A 27,123-nucleotide genomic window follows, 5' to 3' on the forward strand; every position below is an offset into this window, starting at 1 on the left:
CTTTGGTGTTCCATTAGCCGAGGCTGCTGAGAGGACTATGCTGTATGATGGGATCCAGCTGCCAGCAGTTTTTCGAGAGTGCATTGACTACATTGAGAGTTATGGCATGAAGAGTGAAGGGAACACTGAAACCCTCTCCAAGCAAAGATCGCAAGGAGACCTCGATCTATACAAGAGCAGATTGATGACAATGCCGCAACTGCATCTTGTCATTCACCGCCAGAACAATCTCATGAAGACACATCAGACTTACCCGTGTTGAGAAGATCCACACGTGAAGTAAAAGAGCCTGATAGACTTAATCTTTGAGTACAATGTATAGCTTTGAAAATGTGTTGACTGTTTTGAAAATGTTTATGTTTATAGAGCACTAACAAAAGTGTTACTGATATTATCTTTATTGTTTTCTTGAAAGTTGATTGATATTGATTTTGTTAAACCTCAAAGAAAGGGGGATGTAACGATCAATAACATGTCATTCTATAGTGGACACTAGGTGGAGCCGTAGAGCTGTATATAGCTGTATGTATAAGACTACACTACCCAGCTGTATGATATCAAGACTACATTACCCATGAGGCACTAGGCTACCCACAAGGCAGCAGTCAAGATGGAAGCCTCCACAGATACTGTACCTAGTCCACATGGGCTCAATAAAGTAACTAGCAAAAGCTAGCTATGTTCATAATAAGAATGTCTATTTATTAATGAACATAACAGGGTCCACCTGTCATGAATTTCTCCTGGTTGTTATGGGTTGTGACCCTAGAAAAAGAAAAGTAAAAGGGATAATTAACTGCAATAACCATGAGATGTCGTAAAACCCAGGTTGTCTGCATATTGCAGGGGGGGGGGGGCGGGGGCGGCGTTGATAGGTGCATGCAGCAATCAATAATGTTCCATGTCAGGCTTTTAGTAGGGTGAGTGCGCGTAAGGATGTGAGTGAGTGTGCTGCTCTGTGCCCTGCACATGTATGCCAACCATCAACGTTTAATGCTGACATTAGCGTTTTGGGGGCCAGTAAGTGTGTCAATTTGCTGATACAAATCAGCCCGATCTGGCCCTGTGTGTATCTCTGTCCTACTCCGCCTGATGTCTGGTAGCGAATGCACTGAAACACAAGCTTCCAGCACACTTGCAAGAACAGATGTTTCTGTTTCCAGTATGCAAAGGTGGCCCTAGCACTAGGAACATGAAAGTGGAGGTGTGGGGGTTGTCCAATCCATTAGCTACTGAACTCGGGTAGGAGCAGGTGAGGGGAGCTAGAGAATGCAAGAGGAGGGCAAGGGAAGCAGAGAATGCAAAAGCATAGTAAGAGAAGGAGAGAATGTAAGGGGATGGCAAGGGGAGATAGGGTGCAAGGGAAGAGCAGGAGGGGAGAGGATTCAAGGAAAGAAAATAGTGTAAAGGGAGAGCAATGAGAGAGAGAGGATATAAGGTGGGGCGAAATGCAAGCGGGGAAGGAATGCAAGAGGATAACAAGGGAGGAGAGAATCCAAGAGAAGGGTATGGGGTAAGAATGAAAGGGCAGGAAAGAATGAACAGGAAGAGAGGGAATAGGTGAGAGAAGGAAAGGAGGAGAAATACAAGGGGATGAGAATGCAAGGGAAGGGCAGGGGAAAGAATGCAAAGGGAGAGAGAGTACAAGGGTAGGGTAGGGGACAGATGCAAGGGGGCAGAATGTGTGGGGAGGGGAGAGAATGCAATGCAAGGGGAAGGGAGGGGACAGAATGCATTGTTAAGGTAGGCGTCAGAGTCCATACCAATGGGAGGGGAGTGAGAAGAATGTATTGCATGGGGCAGGGAGAGGCAGAATGCATGGCAAGAAGAAAAAAAATTATGAGGGGTGAGAAGAAACCAAGGGGAGGATTAATGACAGTGCAAGAGGGAGTGAATGGCAGTAAAGGCGAGAAAGAGGAAAATGAAGGGGAGATGGAATAGGAAAGAAGCTGGGAGCATGCTTTGGGGAAGAGGAGAGAAGCTGGGTGTGGCATTTTGGCGTGCGGGAGGATGAAGAGTTCCAGTTTTAATGGAGAGGGAGTGAGGAGGGGAAGTTCCAGTATGAAATTGGAGCATGAATTCTGAGGAGAAGAGTAGAGAACCAGCTTGAGCAGGGAAGAGTGGAAGTTTAGTACCAGTTTAACCAGGTTGGAGGGGGAGAAGATTGAATTGACGAGAGAGGGAGAAGATTGACAACAGGAACTGTGAGGGTTGGAAAAGAGTGTGTCTACAGAAGGGTGGGAAGTTGGATGGGGTGCTGTGTCTGAACTGGAAGGAGACGAATTCCTTTGTGAAATGGGAGATAAGTTTTGCCTAAGCATTGGTCTGTTGAAACTAAATGTCAGTTTTTCCTTTTTTAGATTAAAAATCTGTAAATTATGAAGTATAAAAGAGCTTATCATTAACCAGAATACACAATTTTTAAAGTAAATGGTCAATATTTTTCCAGGGGAGCATGCCCCCAGCTTCACCCCTAGAAATGCACCATGGTGCTGAAATTTCATTGCTGTTCTGACACACTTCCTCTGCTTCTCCAATGAAAATGCCTTGGAATGGCTGGAAAGTAGACTTGACCCAGATATGTTGGGTTCCAGCCTACGCTGCCAGTGTTTATGAGGCCATGTAAGGGGCAGAACATCCGCCTGCCCTTTACAAAAGCACCTGTGACAGAAGGGGTGGACCTTGGCGTCAGGACTCCCTAAGTCCTTGGACTCACGGGGACCCGGTGTAACTTTGGAGGCTGATATGCCGAGTGAGACGAGGGGGAGTAGCCTGGACACTCGAGTTAATTTTTTTTTCTATGTATGGATAATGCAATCAAAGGAGTGACCTTCAGGCCTTAACATGCCCTTAACATTTACAAAATATTGTGATGCATTTTGTGCTTATCAATATGAGAGATATCAATGAAGACTTTTCCCATGTTGGATTTAGTATCAGAATTAACCACTCGTAGATCAGCTACAACATGGATTAAGGGCAGACTAAAACCCCTATAACACTTCCCCATCATGCACTCTCCGTCAAGTACATCATGGATTAGATTCAAAGGAACATATTCTCTATTGCACCTGACATCTTATGGCCTCTCTTGAGTGATATTGTCAATTCAGTGTAATTTGTTTTGAACCATGGACATTTTTTGTCACTATATAATCTTCCATGTGACTGAGTGCCCAATGATGTCAAAATATAGGCTTCTGTGTGACTGGGGCCCAACAGCACAGGGTAACAGGATATTACATATTGTACGACTGATTCACCAATAGCACAGTATGTCATAGTATAACCTGTGCTATTGAACTGCCAGGGGTACTGGTTGTCGCAATATAACCTTCCGTATGATTACGACTGCCATGTCCACTAAAAATGAAATAGACACTGCTATAAGCATATTTCATGTAAGAACATTAGAAATAGGCGCAAGAGTAGGCCATTCGGCACTTTGAGCTTGGTCCACCATTCTAATCTACCTGAACTCCACCTTTAAAAAAAAATTGTTTATGCGATGCTGGCAAGGCCAGCATTTATTACCTATCTCTAATTGCCCTTGAGAAGGTGGTGGTGAGCCGCCTTCTTAAACCGCTGCAGTCCATTTGGTGAAGGTACTCCCACAGTGCTGGTCCAGGTCTTGTTGCATATGGGCAGGGACTGCTTTATTATCTGAGGAGTTGTGAATGGCGCTGAACACTGTGCAGTCATCAGCGAACATCCCCATTTCTCACCTTATATTGGAGGGAAGGTCATTGATGAAGCAGCTGAAGATGCTTAGGCCTAGGACACTGCCCTGAGGAACTCCTGCAGCGATATCCTGGGGCTGTGATGATTGACCTTCAACCACCACAAGTATCTTCCTTTGTGCTAGGTATGACTCCAGCCAGTGGAGCGTTATTCCCCCCGATTCCCATTGACTTCATTTTTACTAGGGCTCCAGATGTCAGTGTTGTAGCTGTACTGGAACAGCTTGGCTAGAGGCGCAGCTAGTTCTGGAGCACAAGTCTTCAGCACAATAGCCGGGATGTTGTCAAGACCCATAGCCTTTGCTGTATCCAATGTGCTTTGCCGCTTCTTAATATCATGTGGAGTGAATCAAATTGGCTGAAGAATGGCTTCTGTGATGGTGGGTGTAATGATCAGTAACATGTCATTCTAGAATGGTACACTAGGTGGAGCTGTATGTTTAGTAGGGGGCTACCCACAAGGCAGTAGTCAAGATGGATGCCTGTACACTAGTCCACATGGCTGAATAAATGACTAGCACAAGCTAGCTGTTCATAATGAAAACGTCTATTTATTAATGAACATAACATGGTACCAGAAGTGGTAATATCTGCTGAATATTGTGAAACGCGACATGGAGAATTTGAAGCCACTGGAGGGTTTGAAACTCACAGGGAATGTCGACTGCAATTGGCGGACTTTCAAACAACAATTCGAACTCTACATTGCTGCCATCGGGTTCGGTACGAAGCCAGATGCAAGGAAAATAGCGTTACTGCTCACGGTTGCAGGCCCGCAGGCGATAGAGGTATTTAATACATTTGTATTTGATCAAGAGGAGGACAGAGAAAAAATGGACGATGTGCTAAAGAAGTTTGATACACATTGTTCTCCCAAAAAGAACGAGACCTATGAGAGGTACGTGTTCTGTTCACGGACACAGCAGCAAAATGAGACTTTTGATAGCTTTGTGACCAATCTGAAACTGAAAGCACAGACATGTAATTTCTCTGAACTGAAATCATCCATGATTCGTGACCAGATTGTGTTTGGTATTCATGATAAAAAAAAGTCAGGGAACGTTTGTTGAGAGAAACTGAACTAACATTGGAGGATGCTGTGAAAATATGCCATGCCAGTAAGCTAGCTCAACAGCACGCAAAGACTTTCAGTGAAATTAATAATAATGCGACTGTAGTAAGTGATAGTGCTGCTGTCGGTGCTGTGTCCTACGAGGGGAAGAAACATGGGCAGAACAGAAATGCAAAGCAATCGGAGGATGGAATTTTTAATTGTAAACGCTGTGGTTACCAGCACCAGTCAAGACAATGCCCAGCGTTTGGAAAAATGTGCACAAAATGTAATGGAAAGAATCACTTTGCCAAACAATGCTTTTCAAAAGTAAAAACAAAGAAAGGGCAACAAGTCAATGTGATTGAGGACACTGATTTAAGTGAGACATTTTTTGTAGGAATGGTGTCATGTGACAATATCAAAAAGGATACAGAAAATGTGCAGCCCTCAGGAATGGACAATGCTGAACATAAAATTAATGCAGTAAAAGAGGACAAATGGATGATGCCACTGCAGGTAAATGGAGCATTAGTTACATTGAAACTAGACACTGGGGCAAAAGCAAACTTAATCAGTATGAGTGACATTAAAAATATGAAAGAAAAGCCCAAAATACAGAAAAAGTCAGTACTACTGAAGAACTATAATGGACAGAAAATAGATAGCTTAGGTGTATGCAGACGTAAAGTGACAGACAAAGACAAAGTGCATCATCTCATGTTTTCTGTTGTGGCTGAAGGACTTGATTCACTACTAGGTGACAAAGCTTGTGAGAACTTAGAACTGGTCAAGAGAGTCTACCGTATAAACTGTGCCATAAGCAGACCAGATGACTCAGTGGATTCTGTAGTGAGTAATTTCCAGGATGTGTTCAAAGGATTTGGAGTTCTACCATTCACTTACAAGGTCCAGCTAAAGGAGGATGCTCAGCCAGTGGTACATGCTCCACAGAGAGTTCCAGCACCCCTGCGTGACCGACTCAAGAAAGAACTGGACAGAATGACCACACTAGGAGTCATGAGGAAAGTCGAAGAGCCAACAGACTGGGTTAACTCCATGGTATGTGTAAAGAAAAAGAACAATGATCTAAGAGTATGCATGGATCCAAAGGACTTAAATGCAAACATAAAACGTGAACACTACCAGATTCCCAAGCGAGAAGAAATCACCAGTGAAATGGCAGGTGCCAGATACTTCACAAAGCTCGATGCCTCACAAGGATTTTGGCAACTAAAACTGGATGAAGAGAGCACCAAATACTGTACCTTCAACACACCATTTGGCAGGTATTGTTTCCTCAGAATGCCTTTCGGGATAATATCTGCATCTGAAATCTTTCATAGAGCGATGGAACACATAATTGAAGGTCTGGAAGGAGTTCGGGTCTATGTTGATGACATCATCATCTGGGGCTCCACACTGAAAGAACACAATGAGAGACTGACTAAAGTGCTACAGAGCATACGCCGGAATGGACTGAAGCTCAACAAAGCCAAGTGTCAGTTTGGCATCCAGGAAGTCACTTTCCTAGGAGATAATCTATCTGGTAAAGGAATAGAGCCAGATATGGATAAAATAAACGCCATACTCAACATGCCCCGACCCACTGACAAAAAAGGAGTGCTACGCATCATGGGGATGATAAACTTCATTGGAAAGTTCATTCCTAACTTGTCAGCCAAGACAGCCTGTCTGCGAGACCTGCTGCATAAAACAAATGAGTTCGCATGGACAGAAAGACATGAACAAGAGTGGATGAACCTCAAAACAGTGCTGACAACCACACCTGTACTCACCTTCTTTGACCCAACAAAGAGAATCAAAGTGTCAACGGATGCATCAAAAGATGGCCTAGGCGCGGTCTTGCTACAAGCAGAGGGTGAAGATTGAAAGCCTGTTGCCTATGCCTCGGTCTGTGACTGATTCTGAGTGTCGATACGCCCAGATTGAAAAGGAATGTCTAGGCTTGGTAGTTGGACTAGAAAAGTTCCATGGCTACATATATGGACTTCCCACCTTCACAGTTGAGACAGACCACTGCCCACTGGTTGCCATCATAAAAAAAAAATCTGAATGAGATGTCTCCAAGGATTCAACGACTCATGATGAAGCTGCAAAGATATGACTTTGAACTGATCTACACACCAGGCAAACACATAGTGTTAGCAGATGCATTATCCCGAGCACCCACAATGAGTCATGTGAGCTCTACTGAGGAAGACGTGGATGTTCATGTGAGTATGGTCACTACTGCGCTGCCCGTGTCAGACACAAAATCAAAGCAAATAGCAGAAGAAACAGTAAAAGATACAGTGTTACAAACAGTAATAGAGAACATTCATCATGGTTGGCCAAAAGGTCCAAAGTACTATCACATCAGGTCAGAGTTAAGTGTCGCAAGTGGACTATTACTAAAACAGAACAGAATAGTCATTCCACAGGCTTTACGTCAAGACATGCTCAAAAGGATTCATAAGGGACACCTCGGAATTGAAAAATGCAAAAGGAGAGCAAGAGACACTGTTTATTGGCCTGGCATAAATAAGGACATTGAGAACATGATAGGCATATGTGAGACATGTCAGAAACACCAAAACAAACAAGCAAAAGAACCAATGATAGTAGCTGACTTACCAGCAGCACCATGGCAAAAGGTTGGTATGGACCTCTTTCATTTGAATGGTAAAGACTATCTAATAGTGATTGACTACTATTCTAACTATCCTGAGATGGCGCTGCTCTCAAGCACATCAGCAAGCAGTGCCATAATGCATGTTAAATCCATCTTCACCAGACATGGAATTCCCAGGATTGCCATTAGCAACAATGGTCCGTGCTTCAACTGTAAGGAGTGGCAACAGTTTGCAGCACATTATGACTTTCAACACATCACATCCAGTCCTCTGTATGCTCAGTCGAATGGTAAGGCAGAGAAAGGTGTTCAAGTTCTCAAACAGCTACTGAAGAAAGCAACAGAAAGCAAGTCTGATCCTTATCTCGCCCTGCTGAGCTACCGAGCCTCCCCTTTAGACTGTGGTTCTTCACCTGCTGAACTCCTAATGGGTCGCAAGTTGCGCACCATGCTACCCTGCTGTGCAAAAGAAAAGCAGAGTAAGGAACTGAGACAGAGACTTCAACTGTTAAAGCTGAAACATAAATCACACTATGACAAGTCATCCAAAACTTTGAAACCATTGACAAGGGATGATGTTGTCAGGATTGAGGATCCAGATGCATGGAACAGGAAAGCTACAGTTCTTGAGGAAGTAGGACCAAGGTCATACACTGTTAGAACTGAGGAAGGACATATTCTCAGGAGGAACCGCCGTTCCCTCCTGAAAACACAAGAAACTATCCAAGAGCAAATCGATGACAATGCCGCAACTGAATCTTGTCACTCACCACCAGAACAATCTAACACAAACACACATACAGGCTCTCATGAAAACACATCAGACCTACTTGTGCTGAGAAGATCCACACGTGAAGTAAAAAAGCCTGATAGACTTAATCTTTGAGTATAAAGAAAACTATAATAAAAGAATGAAAAGCTTAGAGTTCATAAAGTAAAGCTTTGAAAATGTGGTGACTGTTGTGAAGATGTTTATGTCGTTATGATTGATTGATATTGATTTTGTTTAACCTCTAAGGAAGGGGGATGTAATGATCAGTAACATGTCATTCTAGAATGGTACACTAGGTGGAGCTGTATGTTTAGTAGGGGTCTACCCACAAGGCAGTAGTCAAGATGGATGCCTGTACACTAGTCCACATGGTTGAATAAATGACTAGCACAAGCTAGCTGTTCATAATGAAAACGTCTATTTATTAATGAACATAACAGTGGGGACCTCAGGAGTAGGCCATTATGGATCATCCACTCGACACTTCTGGCTGAACGCTTCAGCCTTGTCTTTTGCACTCACGTGCAGGGCTCCACTATCATTGAGGATGGGGATATTCATGGAGCCTCCTCCTCCCGTTAGTTGTTCAATGGTCCACCACCATTCACGACTGGATGTGGCAAGACTGCAGAATTTTGATCTGATCCGTTGATTGTGGAATCGCTTAGCCCTGTCTATAGCATGCTGCTTCCGCTTTTTAGCATGCATGTAGTCCTGTGTTGCAGCTTCCCCAGGTTGGCACCTCATTTTTAGGTATGCCTGGTGCTGCTCCTGGCATGCTCTTCTACACTTCTTATTGAACCAGGGTTGGCCCCCTGGCTTGATGGTAATGATAGAGTGAGGGATATGCCGGGCCATGAAGTTACAGATTGTGGTGGAATACAATTCTGCTGCTGCTGATGGCCCACAGTGCCTCAATGATGCCCAGTTTTGAGCTGTTAGATCCGTTCTGAATCTATCCCATTTGGCACGGTGGTAGTGCCACACAACACGATGGAGGGTGTCCTCAGTGTGAAGACGAGACTTCATCTCCACAATGACTGTGCGGTGATCACTACTACCAATATGGACAGATGCATCTGCGACAGGTAGCTTGGTGAGGACGAGGTCAAGTAGGTTTTTCCCTCGTGTTGGTTCTCTCACCACCTGTCGCAGGCCCAGACAGGCATCTATGTCCTTCAGAACTTGGAAGCTCGGTCAGTAGTGGTGCTACCGAGCCATTCTTGGTGGGAGACTTCACCCAGAGTACATTCTGTGCCCTTGCTACTCTCAGTGCTTCTTGCAAGTGGTGTTCAATATGGAGGAGTACTGATTCATCAGCTGAGGGAAGGCGGTAGGTGGTAATCAGCAGGAGGTTTCCTTGCCCATGCTTGACCTGAAGCCATGAGGTACTCTGTCAAATGCTGCCTTGATGTCAAGGGCAGTCACTCTCACCTCACCTCTGGAATTCAGCTCCTTTGTCCATGTTTGGACCAAGGCTATAATGAGGTCGGGAACCGAGTGGAGTTGGCGGAACCCAAACTGGGCATCAGTGAGCAGGTTATTGGTGAGTAAGTGCCGCTTGATAGCACTGTCAATGACACCTTCCATCACTTTGCGTTTGATTGAGAGTAGACTGATGGGGCGGTAATTGGCCGGAATGGATTTCTCCTGCTTTTTGTGGACAGGACATACCTGAGCAGTTTTCCACATTGTCGGATAGATTTTTTTTTAAATTCATTTTATGGGATGTGGGCATCGCTGGCAAAGCCAGCATTTATTGCCCATCCCTAATTGCCCTTGAGAAGGTGGTGGTGAGCTGCCTTCTTGAACCGCTGCAGCCGTGTGGTGAAGGTACACCCACAGTGCTGTTAGGTAGGGAGATCCAGGATTTTGACCCAGCGACGATGAAGGATCGGCGATATACTTCTGAGTCAGAATGGTGTGTGACTTGGAGGGGAACTTCGGGGTGGTGGTGTTCCCATGCGCCTGCTGCCCTTATCCTTCTAGGTGGAAGAGGTCGCGGGTTTGGGATGTGCTGCCGAAGAAGCCTTGGCGAGTTGCTGCAGTGCAGATGTACACACTGCAGACACAGTACGCTGGTGGTGGAGGGAGTGAATGTTTATGGTGGTGGATAGGGTGCCAATCAAGCGGGCTGCTTTGCCCTTGATGGTGTCGAGCTTCTTGAGCGTGTTTGGAGCTGCACTCATCCAGGCAAGTGGAGAGTATTCCATCACACTCCTTACTTGTGCCTTGTAGATGGTGGAAAGGCTTTGGGGAGTCAGGAGGCGAGACACTCGCTGCAGAATACCTAGCCTCTGACCTGGTCTTGTAGCCACAGTATTTATGTGACTGGGCCAGTTAAATTTCTGGTCAGTGGTGACCCCCAGGATGTTGATGGTGGGAGATTCGGTGATGGTAATTCCGTTGAATGTCAAGGGGAGGTGGTTAGACTCTCGCTTGTTGGAGATAGTCATTGCCTGACACTTGTGTGGTGCGAATGTTACCTGCCACTTATCAGCCCAAGCCTGAATGCCGTTCAGGTCTTGTTGCATGCAAGCATGGACTGCTTTATTATCTGAGGAGTTGTGAATAGCGCTGAACACTGTGCAGTCATCAGCGAACATCCCCATTTCTGACCTTATGCTGGAGGGAAGGACATTGATGAAGCAGCTGAAGATGGTTGGGCCTAGGACACTGCCCTGAGGAACTCCTGTAGCGATGTCCTGGGGCTGTGATGATTGACCTTCAACCACCACAACCATCTTCCTTTGTGCTAGGTATGACTCCAGTCAGTGGAGCATTTTCCCCCCCGATTTCCATTGACTTCAGTTTTACTAGGGCTCCAGATGCCGGTGTTGTAGCTGTACTGGAACAGCTTGGCTAGAGGCGCGGCTAGTTCTGGAGCACAAGTCCTCAGCATGATAGCTGGGATGTTGTCAGGGCCCATAGCCTTTGCTGAATCCAATGCGCTCAGTCGTTTCTTAATATCACGTGGTGTGAATCGAATTGGCTGAAGACTGGCTTCTGTGATGGTGTGGACCTCAGGAGTAGGCCGATATGGATCATCCACTCGACACTTCTGGATGAAGATGGTTGCAAATGCTTTAGCCTTTTCTTTTGCACTCACGTGCAGGGCTCCACCATCATGGAGCCTCCTCCTCCCGTTAGTTGTTTAATGGTCCACCGCCATTCATGACTGGATGTGGCAGGACTGCAGAGTTTTGATCTGATCCATTGATTGTGGAATCGCTTAGCCCTGTTTATAGCATGCTGCATCCGCTTTTTAACATGCATGTAGTCCTGTGTTGCAGCTTCCCCAGGTTGGCACCTAATTTTTAGGTACGCCTAATGCTGCTCCTGGCATGCTCTTCTATACTCCTTATTTAACCATGGTCCCCTGGCTTGATGGTAATGGTAGAGTGAGGGATATGCCGGGCCATGAGGTTACAGGTTGTGGTGGAATACAATTCTGCTGCTGATGGCCCACAGCACCTCATGGATGCCCAGTTTTGCGCTGTTAGATCTGTTCTGAATCTATCCCATTTAGCACGGTGGTAGTGCCACACAACACGATGGAGGGTGTCCTCAGTGTGAAGATGGGACTTCGTCTCCACAATGACTGTGCGGTGATCACTGCTACCAATACTGTCATGGACAGATGCACCTGCGACAGGTAGATTGGTGAGGACGAGGTCAAGTAGGTTTTTCCCTCGTGTTGGTCCTCTCACCACCTGTCGCAGGCCCAGACAGGCAGCTATATCCTTCAGGAGTCGGCCAGCTCGGTCAGTAGTGGTGCTACCAAGCCACTCTTAGTGGAGGACTTCACCCAGAGTACATTCTGTGCCTTTGCTACTCTCAGTGCTTCTTGCAAGTGGTGTTCAACATGGAGGAGTACTGATTCATCAGCTGAGGGAGGGCGGTAGGTGGTAATCAGCAGGAGGTTTCCTTGCCCATGCTTGACCTGAAGCCATGAGACATTATGGGGTCCGGAGTCAATGGGACTCCCAGGGCCACTCCTTCCTGACTGTATATCACTGTGCCGCCACCCCATGCCGGTGGGACAGGACATACCCAGGGATGGTGATGGAGGAGTTTGGGACATTGGCTGAAAGGTATGATTCTGTGAGTATGATTATGTCAGGCTGTTGCTTGACTAGTCTGTGGGATAGCTCTCCCAATTTTGGCAGAAGTCCCCAGATGTTGGTGAGGAGGACTTTGCATGGTCGAGCATGTCCGTAACCGGTGTTGAAGTCGATGCCGGATCTCTCACCATTTAAAAAATATTCTGCTTTTCTATTTTTCCTACCAAAGTTGATAACTTCACATTTCTCCACATTATATTTCACCTGTCATATTCTTGCCCACTCACTTAGCCTATCTATATCCCTTTGCAGCCTCTTTGCGTCCTCCTCTGGGGCTGGAGGATGAGGGGCAGCAGCAAGAAAGACACCACAGAGTAGGAGAAGCTGCAAGAAGAGGAAGGACCCTGAACAGGAGGCCATACCTGTAGTGTATGTACCTTTAAGAGGAACTATGTTTTTGAAGCCCCTGTATGCTGTAGTACCAGTAGTGACCACTCGGGTATATAAGCCGGTGTAGCGTCTTGTGTAGTTAGTTCATCTCCAGACTTTGTTCAGTAAACACTTGTTAAATCAACTCCTGAATTCCGTGTCTCCATTAACACACGGATCTAACAGTGGCGACGAGTTAGAAACGAACTTACCTGCAATTCGGCAGCACCTCAAGGGGATCGATTCCTCAGACGAAGGTCGAAGCCAGAAGCAAGAAAAAAACTGTGGTTTCACCAGCTAAACGGGCTGGTGGCAGGTAGTGCACTGATCCTTCCTGGGCTGCGGCGGGCTAGAGCTCGATCGGGTGGCTCTGCAACGGGGCCGGGCAGCGAGTCGGGAAGCAGAAGCAAAGAGAGAGAGAGGGTGGAGCACTCAGGGCGCGGCCGGTACTGCAAAGCAGGTCGGCGTTCGGACCGAGCAGAGGGAGGGGAAAGTCCCAAAGGGTCCGCTCCACTACGTGAACGGTTCTCCAAGTAACGGAGAAACTATTGAAGCGATATATTAAAAAATTTTTTTTTAATAGAAATACCGCGAAAAGCTGCAGGTCGCAACGGGAACCGCGGAGAACAGCGTTGGCAGCAGCGGCAGTGGCGGGAAAGCGCGGGAGGCGCCATCTTAACTCAGCGGGGAAGAAAGAAAAGCGCGGGAGGTGCCATTTTGATCCATCGGGGACGGAGGAAAAGCACGGGAAGCGCCATTTTAGATTTTCAAGATGCCGAAGACTGGCAATATTACTGCTTTCGATAGTGATATAGAAGATTGGACCACATATGTGGAAAGAGTGAAGGTATATTGCAAGGCAAATGAAGTAGCGGATGATAAAAAGGCATCGGTACTTCTAAATCTGATGGGCGCAAGGACATACGGGCTGTTACGAAACTTGATCACTCCAGCCAAACCGATGGACAAGAATTTTAAGGAGATTGTTGATACCTTACAGGAGCACTTAAACCCAACACCGCTGCTGATAGCGGAACGATTCAAATTCTTCAGGAGGAATCAGCACAAGAATGAAAGTAACGCTGATTACCTCACCGAATTACGAAAGCTGTCAAAGCACTGCCAATTCGGGGCAGGACTGGCAGATTCTCTACGAGACAAATTCGTCTTCGGTCTCCTAAGCGAAGGAACACAGAAAAGACTACTTTCTGAGAAAGATTTGACACTGGACAAGGCTTTCAGTGTGGCTGTATCATACGAAGCAGCAGCAAGAGGAGCTGCAGAGATACAGCAAAAGCAACAGGACTTCGGCACCCATGAAATGACACGGGGTTTCAAGAGATGTTATCGCTGCGGCAGATCCACCCATGACCAGAAGGACTGCTGGTTCAAGGACAAAGCATGCAGGCAATGCGGAAAGATGGGACACATTGCACGTGTATGCAGATCTGGAAAGAAATCCGCTGACAGTAAAAAGGTCAATAAGGAAAAGTACAAAAAGGTACAAATGATGATGGACAGTAGCTCCGAAGACCAGAAGAGTGATAGCGACTCCGGAAACAAGAGACTAAGCTGTCTCAAATTACATAATGTAATTGCCAAAGAAGATTACCAGATCATTTGGGTTACCCTCACGATAGCGGGGTCCCCAGTCAAAATGGAGCTAGATACAGGATCAGCTCTGACTGTCATGAGTCGACGGGATTACGAGCGGCTATTTCCACATATACCTTTGAAAGACACATCCATTATCTTGAAGACATATACGGGGCAGAAAGTATACCCCAGAGGGAAAATAAGGGTGCCTGTTGTATACAACGGCAAGGAAATACAGAAGTTGTATTTATACATTCTGCAAGATGGTGGTCCACCGTTGTTAGGACGTGAATGGATCAGAAAGATATGTTTAGACTGGCACTCCATTCAGGCACTGACGGTAACCAGTAAGAAAAAAAACGATGATGACGTCATACCTGGACGATTAAAAGAAATCTTGGCTAACGCCAAAGAAGTGTTTCAACAGGAACTAGGAACCCTGAAAGGTGCCACCGCCTCAATAAAAGTGGAAGATGCGGCAATTCCCAAGTTTTTTAAGGCAAGGCCGGTACCATACGCAATTCGTCCAGCCGTCGAGGCAGAGCTGGAGAATTTGGAAAAAGCAGGCGTGTTATCCAAGGTAGATTGGAGCGAGTGGGCAACACCCATCGTCCCGGTCATGAAGAAAACGTTGAATAATGATAAATCTGAAGAACAGAGAAAAGTTCGCATCTGTGGGGACTTCAAGGTGACTGTAAACCCGGTTCTTCACACGGTACAGTATCCTCTTCCGAGGATAGAAGATATTTTCGCCTCACTATCCGGAGGGAAACGTTTCACCAAAATTGACTTAGCACAGGCATATCTACAGATGGAGGTTAAGGAGGCCTCTAAAAATGATCTCACGATAAACACACACAAAGGCCTGTACCAGTACAATCGACTGGTTTTCGGAGTGGCATCAGCTCCGGCTATCTGGCAAAGAGCTTTGGAGCAAGTCCTGCAAGGGATTCCGGGGACTCAATGCTACCTAGACGACATCCTTGTAACAGGAGAAAACGACAACGAGCACCTTGCCAACTTGGAGCAGGTGCTCATGAGGCTGAGAGAACGGGGCCTACGAGCAAATCGCCCCAAGTGCGAATTTTTCCAGAAACAAGTATCATATTGTGGCCATGTCATTAACGAAGAAGGGTTGCATAAGTCACCTGAAAAAATTGAAGCGGTCGTAAAGGCCCCAGCGCCTGAAAATGTCTCACAATTAAGGTCGTTCCTGGGATTAGTAAATTACTATCATAAATTTTTACCAAACTTGTCGACGGTTCTGCACCCTCTTAACGCACTGCTACAAATGGGAGTAGTTTGGAAATGGAGCGAAGACTGTAAACGTGCCTTCCATAAATGCAAAGGCTTGATCACGTCCAGGGAAGTGTTGGCTCATTACAACCCATCACTGCCAATCAGACTGGCGTGCGATGCATCCCCTTACGGCGTGGGAGCGGTATTATCGCATAGATTCCCTGATGGCTCGGAGCGGCCGATAGCTTTTGCGTCACGCTCATTGAACTCAGCTGAGCGTAACTATGCCCAGATCGACAGGGAGGCACTCAGCCTGGTGTGGGGGGTGAAGAAATTCAACCATTGCCTACACGGACAAAAATTTACCTTGTTGACTGACCATCAACCCCTCGTCTCCATATTCAACCCTAAAAAGGGCGTTCCCATTATGACAGTGCAAAGGCTACAGAGGTGGTCCCTTTTCCTAGGGGCACACCAATATGACATAGAATACAAAGGAACAAAACAGCATGGGAATGCTGACGGGTTATCGCGCCTACCGTTGCCAACGGTGGAAGAGGCGCCTACAGTGGACCCAGTGGAGATGTTCCACTCGACCATAGTGGAATGTCTACCGGTGACAAATTCTACCATTGAAAAGGAAACGCGAAATGACCCGACTCTCTCACGAGTCTACGATTTAACGGTGAAGGGATGGCCAGCACATGGCGAACCACTGTTGCCAGCATTCTCGCAAAGAAGAGAACAGCTGTCAGTGTGCCGAGGAACCTTGATGTGTGGATCCAGAGTGGTGATTCCACCCAAACTCAAGGATAGAGTGCTAAAGGAGCTTCACGAGGGGCATCTGGGTGGAGTGAAAATGAAGAACTTAGCCAGAGCGTTTGTGTGGTGGCCAGGTATTGATGGAGACATCGAAGAAATGACCAAGAGCTGTCTAGGATGCCAGAAGGTCCAAAACGCCCCACCACAAGCCCCTCTACATCCATGGGAGTGGCCTTCATTTCCATGGCAAAGGGTACATATCGACTTTGCTGGTCCATTTATGGATTCAATGTTCTTAATCGTGGTGGATGCACAGTCCAAGTGGCCGGAGGTAATAAAGATGTCCTCCACCACCACGGAAAAAACCATCACAGTATTAAGGACCATATTCGGCAGGAATGGGCTGCCTGAACAGATCTGTTCTGATAATGGACCGCAATTTGTTTCCAAAGAATTCAGGAAGTTCTTAAAAAACAATGGGGTTAAGCACTACACGTCCGCCCCATACCATCCCGCCACCAATGGATTGGCTGAAAGGTTTGTCCAGACCTTCAAGAAGGCCATAAAGGCCATGGGTAATGAAGACATAAATCTACAACATAAGGTAGATAACTTCTTGTTTGCATACAGGAATGCAACACATGTGGTTACAAACCAAACCCCCGCCAAGATGTTTTTCAATAGAAGCCTAAGATGCCGGCTGAATTTGGTCAAGCCAAACGTCAGAAGGGACGTAGAGAACCTGCAATTTCAAAGCATGAATGAAAGGCCAACTAGAACCTTCCAGATAGGTCAACCAGTTTTGGCCCGGGACTACCGTACCGAGAAATGGCAGCCTGGAACTATTTGCACACAACTAGGACCGCTGATGTATACCGTGGACATTGGAGAAAGCATAATAAGGCGCCATGCTGACCAGATCATAGAGTCATCTGAAAAAGGACAACCTACACCACAACTCTATACGCCTAGTGATGAAGCAGAGATACCCATAGTATCTACCACCGATCCGGTGATACTGGAACCAGATGAACCCGACACTGGCATTGAAGCCGAATCGACCTTGCCAAAAGAACCTACTACACCACCGAGGCGTTATCCGGACCGAGTCAGGAAGCCTCCAGAGAGACTGAATTTGTAATTGATTAACTTCAGCAAATGTGTATATTATTGTTCTTGTAAAAATGTCATTTAATGATTACTTAAAATGTTATGTACTATTTATCTAAAAGGGGAGTAATTGTAGTGTATGTACCTTTAAGAGGAACTATGTTTTTGAAGCCCCTGTATACTGTAGTACCAGTAGTGACCACTCGGGTATATAAACCTGTGTAGCGTCTTGTGTAGTTAATTCACCTCCAGACTTTGTTCAGTAAACACTTGTTAAGTCAACTCCTGCATTCCATGTCTCCATTAACACACGGATCTAACAATACCCACAGAGGGTTCTAGGGAGCTCTTCTCCGACATCAACTTTACTAAGGAGCAATGTATGAGGAGCCTTCGGTTCACCATGAAGGCTGTTACCGATCTATGTCACCTGCTGCAGCCACAGCCCGAACCTCAAGCCAGGGCATGGACAGCACTGCCTGTAGCACCGTCGCCCTCAACTTTTATACCATGGGCTCCTTTCAGTCTGCAATAGGTGACATCAGCAACATCTCATAGTTCTCAGCACACTGATGTATCATGGAGATCACCAAGGCTCTCTACGCCAAGAAAAACACCTATATCTCCTTCCCAATTGACAGAGCGAAGCCGGACGAGTGTGCACTAGATTTCACATACATGGCAGGCTTCTCCATAGTGCAGGATACCATTGACTGCACTCACATTGCTTTGCACGCTCCCTATCACCAGCCTGACATCTTTATCAATTGAAAGGGCTTTCACTCCCTTAACATATGACTGGATTGCAACCACAGGTGGCGCAACATGCAGGTCTATGCCCGCTATCCCGGCAGCAGTCACGACTCTTTCATCTTGCGCCAGTCCTCTGTGCCACCTTTATTCCAACCAGGCCGTGAAGTTACAGACTGGCTATTGGGCAACAAGGGCTATTCCCTCCAAACATGACTCCATCAGGAACCTGCACATAGCTGCAAAGCAGGCCTACCATGAGAGTTATGCAGCCACAAGAAACACTATCAAACAAAAAATTGGCGTGCTCAAGCACACCAGGGAATCCGTATGGGTAGAATTGAGAAATACTAAGGGGAAAAAAACATTAGTGGGAGTGGTATATAGACCTCCCAACAGTAAGGCGGAGGTTGGGGATGGCATTAAAAGGGAAATTAAAGAAGCGTGCAATAAGGGCACAGCAGTCATCATGGGTGACTTTAATCTACATATAGATTGGGCCAACCAAATTAGTAACAATACTGTGGAGGAGGAATTCCTGGAGTGTTTACGGGATGGTTTCCTGGACCAATATGTCGAGGAACCAACCAGAGATCAGGCCATCTTAGACTGGGTATTATGTAACGACAAAGGATAAATTAGCAATCTTGTTGTACGAGGCCCCTTGGGTCGGAGCGATCATAATATGATCGAATTCTTCATTAAGATGGAGAATGAAGTAGTTGACTCAGAGACTAGGGTCCTCAATTTAAATAAAGGAAACTACGATGGTCTGAGGAGCGAGTTGGGTAGGATTGATTGGGGAATGGCACTCAAAGGGTTGACGGTGGATAGGCAATGGCAAACATTCAAAGACCGAATGGACGAGCTAGAGAATTTGTTCATCCCAGTTTGGCATAAAAATAAAACAAAAATGGTGACTCAACCGTGGCTAACAAGGGAAATTAGGGATAGCATAAGATCCAAGGAGACGACATATAAATTGGCCAGAAAAAGCAATAATCCTGAGGATTGGGAGCAGTTTAGGATTCAACAAAGGAGGACAAAGGGATTAATTAAGAAAGGGAAAATAGAATATGAGAGTAAGCTAGCGCGGAACATAAAAACTGACTGTAAAAGCTTTTATAGATATGTGAAGAGAAAAAGATTGGTGAAGTCAAGCGTAGGTCCCTTACAGTCAGAATCAGAGGAATTTATAATGGGAAACAAAGAAATGGCAGACCAACTAAATTCATACTTTGGTTCTGTCTTCACAAAGGAGGACACAAATAACCTCCCAGAGATGCCGGGGAACATAGGTCCTGATGAAAGGGTGGAACTGAAAGAAATCAGTATTTGTAGGGAAATGGTGTTAGGAAAATTGATGGGACTAAAGGCCGATAAATCCCCAGGGCCTGATAATCTACATCCCAGGGTACTTAAGGAAGTGGCCCTGGAAATAGTAGATGCATTGCTGGTCATCTTCCAGAACTCGATAGACTCTGGAACAGTACCCATGGATTGGAGGGTAGCTAATTCAAAAAAGGTGGTCGAGAAAAAGCGGGGAATTATAGACCGGTAAGCCTGACATCGGTAGTGGGGAAAATGCTAGAATCTATTATAAAAGATGTAATAGCAGAGCACTTGGTAAGCAGTGACAGGATCAGACAAAGTCAACATGGATTTATAAGAGGTAAATCATGCTTGACTAATCTACTGGAAATTTTTGAGGATGTAACTGGTAAAATAGATAAGGGAGAACTAGTGGATGTGGTGTATTTGGACTTTCAGAAGGCTTTCGATAAGGTCCCACATAAGAGATTAGCGTGCAAAATTAAGGCACATGGGATTGGGGGCAAGGTATTGACTTGGATAGAGAACTGGTTGGCGGACAGAAAGCAAAGAGTTGGAATAAACTGGTCGTTTTCCGAGTGGCAGGCAGTGACTAGTGGGGTACCGCAAGGATCGGTCCTAGGACTCCAGCTGTTCACAATATATATTAATGATCTGGACGAGGGAATTGGATGTAATATCTCCAAATTTGCAGACGACACAAAGCTGGGTGGGAGGGTAAGCTGTGAGGAGGATGTCGTGAAACTCCAGTACGATTTGGACAGATTGGGTGATTGGGCAGAAACATGGCAAATGCACTATAATGTGGATAAATGTGAGGTTATCCACTTTGGTGGCAAAAACAGGAAGGCAGATTATTATTTGAATGGCAATAGATTGGGAGAAGGGGAAGTGCAAAGAGACCTGGGTGTTCTTGTGCACCAGTCGCTGAAGGTAAGCATGCAGGTGCAGCAGGCGGTTAAGAAGGCAAATGGTATGTTGGCCTTTGTAGCAAGAGGGTTCGAGTACAGGAACAAGGATGTCTTGCTACAGTTGTACAGGGCCTTGGTGAGACTGCACCTTGAGTACTGTGTGCAGTTTTGGTCGCCTTATCTGAGGAAGGACGTTCTTGCCATGGAAGGAGTGCAGCGAAGATTCACCAGGCTGATACCTGGGATGGCAGGAATGACATATGAGGAGAGATTGTGTCGATTGGGCTTATACTCACTGGAGTTTAGAAGATTGAGAGGGGATCTCATCGAAACTTATAAAATTCTGTCAGGCCTGGACAGACTAGATGCAGGAAGGATGTTTATGATGGCCGGGGAGTCCAGAACCAGGGGTCATAGTCTAAGGATAAGGGGTAAGCCATTTAGGACTGAAATGAGGAGGAATTTCTTCACCCAGAGAGTGGTGAACCTGTGGAATTCTCTGCCACAGAGGGCGGTGGAGGCCAGTTCATTAAATATATTCAAAAAAGAGTTGGATATATTTCTTAAGGCTAAAGGGATCAAGGGATATGGGGAGAAGGCAGGGACAGGGTACTGAATTTGGATGATCAGCCATGATCTCATTGAATGGCGGAGCAGAATCGAAGGGCCGAATGGCCTACTCCTGCTCCTATCTTCTATGTTTCTATTTTTCTATGTAACACTTCTGCTGCCTGAACCATTCCGGAGCAGCTTTGCAGTACACCCCTGAGTGGGTATCCAGATTTGTCGTTCTCTGCTGCATGTTCCACAACTTTGTCATCATGAGGGACCAGCCCTTACCACCATTTGGGCAGCAACAGGTACACGACGAGAAGCAAGAAGAGGAGGAGGAGAGGCAGTAACCACCAGAACCCCTATCTGCTCAATCTTTCGGAGAGACAAACTCATTGAGGAGCACTTCAACTAAGTCACCCTAATATTCCCCATTTACCTTGGAAAGTTGAAGGCTGCTTAGCTTCCATTGAGGACGCCAGATGGCCTTGGAGGATGACCTCGAATAGCTCTGGGCCTAGAGGGCCCTGCTGCAGACTGCATCATCTTGGTGTAGGATGCAGCAGTCTGGGCTGGACTGGCTGGCTACGGCACCAGCAAGGGCATTGGCGGAGTACCTGGCGGGAGAGCAGATATGCTGTCATCCTGAGGGTGTACAGGCAGGCTCTTCCTCCTCTGGTGGCAGCCTGTTGCATGGTGTTGTGTGCGACATTCTCCTGCAAGTAAGAGGGAAATGTGTTTGTGAGAGTCTTGTGAGGTGTTTGTAAAATGTGGCTATCATGGTGGAAGAGCTGATAGTCTGTATGTGAGTTGTGGGTAAATGAGGGTTGTAATAGTGGTGAGTGCGTGAGCATGAGGCGACGGAGGTTTAGTGAAGTGTGCTGCAGTGATTGTAGGAGAGCGAATGGCAGTGTTGTGAGGACTGTCAGCATTATAATTAATGAGGCTGTGAGTTGTGCAGCTGTGATCAGAAAGAATTTTAGTCGTCTTCTTGCCTTAACAACTCTAGTTAGATCATTGAATTTTTTCCGGAATTTGCAGCCACGTTCTTGGTGCAGTGCAGTGCTCTTGGCATTGACATATCCAGCGATCTCTTCCAACTGTCTCCTGAGTAGATGCCTGGAGCGCCTCCTGCCCCCTGGGGTTAAAAAGGATATCCCTCCTCCTCTCCACTGCCTGAACCTTGGTATCCACTCGCTCCTTCCTTCAGCCAGTTGTCCTTGGGTGTCTGCGCCAGAATGCTCCTCTATAAGAGGCGCTGTCTGCCTTTAAGTAGCATCACATACTCCCAGTATCGCCCCCACCCCTGATAAGCATGTAGCCAATGAAAGGTGTGGGTAGAGCTGGTGGCACACCTGGATGATTAAGATTTGTAGGCAGATCGAATATTACGTGTTGGCTGTCTTGACCTTAACTGACGCAAACTGTGTGCGCCCCACCTATTGTATGCCTATTTTTGAATGAAATCTGATTTCTAGGCCAGAGGATTGATTCAGAAGTACAACATGTACTATACTTAGAATTCATACTTTGATGTTAAATATTACTAAGTCTGTGTACTTATTTACTTTTAATTATCCATGTTTTACAGAATCTTGAAAATTAAATGGAATAGGTGTCAAAAAGGATTCTCAAAAGGCAATATAGAAGATACAACTAAACACTGGATCAAAAACTACAACCTAAATGATTTCGACTCCTACACTTTGTTCAATGAGTTTTTAGAAATGAGTAAGTCTGTTACATTTAAACACATTCCCTCATTCACTATAACTATACACTCAACCCAAATGCTTTCCCCATTGTCGTGTAGAGCTCACTCACTTTAACAGTTATCTCCTAAAGTGTTTAAAATAGAATTTTAATATTTGCTTTCTTGAAAGAAAGAGTACGGCTTTCTATAGCATCCCTTACATCCTCTGGATGTCCCAAAGTGCTTCGCAATCAATTAATTAATTTTTGTTATGTAGGGTAACGTGGCAGCCAATTTGCGCTCATCAAGGTCCCACAAACAGCAATGAGATTAAAAGAGAGTTAATCTGTTCTGAAGGATAAATGTTTGCCAGGAGAACTCCATTGCTCTTATTCGAATAGCCCCTTGGGAGCCTCATTTTATTTATCATCTAAAAGATGGCACCTCCAACAGTGCAGCACTCCCTCAATACTGCATTGAAATACTCCCTCAATATCAGCCTAGAAAATGTGCTCAAATCCCTTGTGTGGGGCTTATTACCTGATCTTCTGACTAGATGACTATCACAGAGCCATGTTGAAGCTTTGTTTTTTATTGCATACTATTCTGTTAGTTTATTAGAAAAATTGCCTTATTATTATCTCAGAAACATCTCTAAAATGTTTTTCATGCAATGAATTACTTTGAAGTGCAATAGCGTAGGAATCGATCTATCCCTAACTGAAGCACTGAAGTCGAGTCAGTTCAATAATTCAACTGAATTTAATCAAATAAGTGAACAAAACAAAAACATGCAGGAGCAACAGCAAACAGGTCTTTTCAGCAGCTTGTTACACGAGGTCTGGGCTTAGAACCTCCCACTCTCTGACGTCATCACGTTTCCCGCCGTTTGGGGCATCACGTGACCAACGTGATGACGTCATCATGTTGTTTCAGGGCTTTTGCAGAAAGCTTATTTACACTCAGCCAATAAATACAGATGCTGTAGCATTGGGTTAAAGACAGTTATGCATTTGTACAGAAGATCATTGGTGGTTTTGCCACAATAGCTGTAGATATGTATGCCAATGCAACAGCCACTTTACATGCAGCAAGATGCTCCAAACAGCAATGAGATAAATAAGCAGTCAGGCAGCATCTGTGGAGAGAGAAACCGTTAACGTTTCGGATCAATGACCTTTCACCGGATGCTGCCTGACCCGCCGAGTGTTTCCAGCATTTTCTGTTTTTATTTTAGATTTCCAGCATCCGCAGTATTTTGCTTTTGTTTGAGCAGTTAAGCTGTCTTTGGTAGTGCTGGTTGAGGAAGATCCCTGAAGGTAGCAGGCCAAGTAGGTAAGGTGGTTAAGAAGGCATACGGAATACTTGCCTTTATTAGCCATGGCATAGAATACAAGAGCAGGGAGGTTATGCTTGAACTGTATAAAACACTAGTTAGGCCACAGCTAGAGTACTACATGCAGTTCTGGTCACCACAAAGATGTGATTGCACGAGAGAGGGTGCAGAGGAGATTTACGAGGATGTTGCCTGGACTGGAGAATTTTAGCTACGAGGGAAGATTTGGTAGGCTGGGTTTGTTTTCTTTGGAACAGAGGAGGCTGAGGGGAGACCTTATTGAGGTGTTTAAAATTATGAGGGGCATAGATAAAGTGGATAGGAAGGATCAATTTCCCTTAGCAGAGGGGTCAATAACCAGGGGGCATAGATTTAAAGTAATTGGTGGAAGGTTTAGAGGGGATTTGAGGGGAAATTTCTTCACCCAGAGGGTGGTGGGGGTCTGGAACTCACTGCCTGAAAGGGTGGTAGCGGCATAAACCCTCATCACATTTAAAAAGTGCTTGGATGTGCACTTGAAGTGCCGTAACCTATAGGGCTACAGACCAAGAGCTGGAAAGTGGGATTAGGCTGGATAGCTCTTTGTCGGCTGGCGCGGACATGATGGGCTGAAATGGCCTCCTTCCGTGCTGTAAATTTCTATGATTCTAATGTTGCTCAGGCCATTGGGAGAATTCTCTGCTCTTTGAATTATGCCATGTGATCTTATCTATTATATATTAAACTAGCTGGAGTACCCGGCATTGCCGAGGGAACTGAAGAACCCTCTGCCATGTTTATAAAACTGTTTATAAAACTGTTGGGATTGAAGAACTCTTCCTAAGCACCCAGGAGGTGGTTCTTTAACTTCGTTTTTTGTTAATGGGGATCGCCAGTAGCCATATACTCCTGGTTTTACAGTTTTGGGTATATCTCGCCTGGTCAACAGCTTGCCGTGCCTGAGTCTGGTCAGGAGTCTCTGAGGCTCTGGCTTGGGTATGTCTCGCCTGGTCAACAGCTTGCCATGCCTGAGTCTGGTCAGGAGTCTCTGACTCCCCCCTCCCTCTCCCTCCCCCTCCCTCCCTCACCCTCTCTCCCTCCCTCTCACTCTCTCCCCTTCACTCTCTCCCTCCACCTCTCTCTCCCTCCCTCTCACTCCCTCCCCTTCACTCTCTCCCTCCCTCCCCCCTCACTCCGCCTCCCCCTCTCTCTCATACACTCCCCTTCACTTTCTCCCTCCCTCCCCCTGTCTCTCCCTCCCTGCGCTCCTTCCCTCCCTCCCTCTCCCACCCCCTCACTCTTTCCCTCCCTCCCTCCCCCTCTCTCTCTCCCTCCCCCTCTCTCTCCCTCCCCCTGTCTCTCCCTCCCTCCCCCTCTCTCTCTCCCTCCCCTTGTCTCCCCCTCTCCCTCCCTCCCCTGCCTAACAATCTATCTCTTCCAATTGTGCCTTCAGTGTCCTTGCCCGCTGTACTCTGTCCTTGCTGCCCATCCCTGCCCCGGTCGAGAGAAGTGCCAGATGAATGCAAGTTGCCGCCGAGGAGGAGGGTAGTATTGGCGTCGAGCAGGTTGACGGGCAGCTGCAGGGCAGAACGAAATAGATGGAGACCGGAACCATTCACAGTAACTCCAAGTGTGGTTAGGAGAGAGAGAGAGAGAGAGGGAGGGGGGGAAGGAGAAAGAGGGGGAAGGAGAGAGAGAGAGGGGGGAAGGAGAGAGAGAGAGAGAGGGGGAAGGAGAGAGAGAGGGGGGAAGGAGAGAGAGGGGGAAGGAGAGAGAGAGAGAGAGGGGGGAGAGAGAGAGAGAGAGGGGGAAGGAGAGAGAGAGAGAGAGAGAGAGAGGGGGAAGGAGAGAGAGAGAGAGAGAGGGGAAGGAGAGAGAGAGAGGGGGGAAGGATAGAGAGAGAGGGAGAAGGAGAGAGAGAGGGGGAAGGAGAGAGAGAGGGGAGGGAGAGAGAGAGGGGGGAAGGAGAGAGAGAGAGAGGGGGAAGGAGAGAGAGGGGGGAAGGAGAGAGAGAGAGAAAAAGAGAGAGAGAGAGGGGGGAAGGAGAGAGAGAGAGGGGTAAGGAGAGAGAGGGGTAAGGAGAGAGAGAAAGGGGGAAGGAGAGAGAGAGAGGGGGGAAGGAGAGAGAAAGAGAGAGGGAAGGAGAGAGAGAGAGAGGGAAGGAGAGAGAGAGAGAGGGAAGGAGAGAGAGGGGGAAGGAGAGAGAGGGGGAAGGAGAGAGAGAGAGGGGGAAGGAGAGAGAGAGAGGGGGAAGGAGAGAGAGAGAGAGGGGGAAGAAGAGAGAGAGAGAGAGAGAGGGGGAAGGAGAGAGAGAGGGGGGAAGGAGAGAGAGAGAGAGAGGGGGAAGGAGAGAGAGAGAAAGGGGGAAGGAGAGAGAGAGAGAGAGAGGGTGGGAAGGAGAGAGAGAGAGGGGGAAGGAGAGAGAGAGAGAGGGGGAAGGAGAGAGAGAGAGGGAGAAGGAGAGAGAGAGAGGGAAGGAGAGAGAGGGGGAAGGAGAGAGAGAGAGAGAGGGGGAAGGAGAGAGAGAGGGGGAAGGAGAGAGAGAGAGGGAAGGAGAGAGAGACAGAGAGAGAGAGAGGGAAGGAGCGAGTTAGGGAAGGAGATAGAGAAGAGAGGAAGACACCCCGGGGAAGAGGTTGGACTCAGAGCCCGGCCGCGGTGACCCGCAGCCCCCGTGCGCGGCCTAGCACCTCAGGCCCGGCCCGACTCACCTCAGCTGAGCTCCCGCTCAGTGTATCTGTTTTCCCGGTCCCGCACTCACGGCAAGAGAGAGAGGGGGAAGGAGAGAGAGAGAGAGGGGGAAGGAGAGAGAGAGAGAGAGGGAAGGAGAGAGAGAGAGAGAGGGAAGCGGAGAGAGAGAGAGAGAGAGAGGGAAGGAGAGAGTGTGGGAAGGAGATAGAGAAGAGAGGAAGACACCCCGGGGAAGGGGCTGGACTCAGAGCCCGGACTTGGTGACCCGGAGCCCCCGTGCGCGGCGCAGCACCTCTGGCCCGGACCGAGCCACCCCAGCTCAGCTGACGCTCGGGCCCGCCGCTTGCCCGCTCGCTGTCTCTCGGCCCGCGCTGTTCTCTGTGTAGATAAATAGGAGAGAGAGAGAGGGAGGGGGGAAGGAGAGAGAGGGGGGACGCACGGGTGTATGTGTCTCTGTGTGTGTATGCTCGCTGTCTCTCGG

General features: G+C 46.9%; 1 pseudogene across 1 annotated transcript in view; it reads left to right on the forward strand.

The window, feature by feature from the left end:
* The window catches only part of LOC147106660 (anoctamin-9-like), a 244,948-nt pseudogene that overhangs the window by 179,301 nt on the left and 38,524 nt on the right, over positions 1–27,123 (forward strand). The window contains exon 19 of the transcript XR_015081081.1: positions 22,535–22,674. The product of XR_015081081.1 is annotated as an anoctamin-9-like (transcript). The remainder of the gene's footprint in view (positions 1–22,534; positions 22,675–27,123) is intronic.

Source organism: Somniosus microcephalus, chromosome 15 (assembly GCF_052327205.1).
Source record: "Somniosus microcephalus isolate GS21.2 chromosome 15, FLI_Smic_1.0, whole genome shotgun sequence".
Taxonomy (NCBI): Eukaryota; Metazoa; Chordata; class Chondrichthyes; order Squaliformes; family Somniosidae; genus Somniosus; species Somniosus microcephalus.